We start from the raw sequence: 576 nt of genomic DNA, 5'->3' as shown, positions 1-576 counted from the left end.
CCAGGAGGGCGTGTTTCACGCGAGCTCCGCCCTGCGGCTCTGTCGAGTCCTTCTTCGGAAAGACTGATAGTTCAGAGGTTGTCGCTGTGTCGGCCGCAGGTGACCCTAGCGCTTTCGGGAGAGCAGCGCCTGCCGCTAAGTCGTCCGAATTGAGTTATTTCCAGGCCTGTGCCGGGCGGGTGGGTGTTGAGACAAAACCACGCCCCTGTGGGCGGGGCCTCTGATGACGAATTCTATGGGCGGTGCCCCTCCGGGCCACCTAAGCTTCTTGAGGGATAACTCAGTCTTTTATCTGCTCTGCAATCGTTTCGTCTTTGGCAGCCAGTTGGTGCAAATCACACTGGTGATATCTTTCTCACTAGTCTGAATAGACATACTCAGCGAATTCTGAAGTTATTTGTATATGGTTACTCGGGAGCGATGATGTGGCGAATGGAGGTCAGGGGACATCTCCTGGAAATGAGATTTTTTTTCCTTCTGCTCTGAAGGTTCTGGGGATCGAACTCAAGTAGTCAGAGTTGGAGCCAGGCAGCTTTACCCACTGAACCATCTTGCCGGCCCTATTATTTTTTTGAG

This window comes from Acomys russatus, chromosome 7 (assembly GCF_903995435.1).
Source record: "Acomys russatus chromosome 7, mAcoRus1.1, whole genome shotgun sequence".
Classification (NCBI taxonomy): Eukaryota; Metazoa; Chordata; class Mammalia; order Rodentia; family Muridae; genus Acomys; species Acomys russatus.
The sequence above is the reverse complement of the archived record's forward strand: the minus strand, read 5'-3'. Positions refer to the sequence as shown.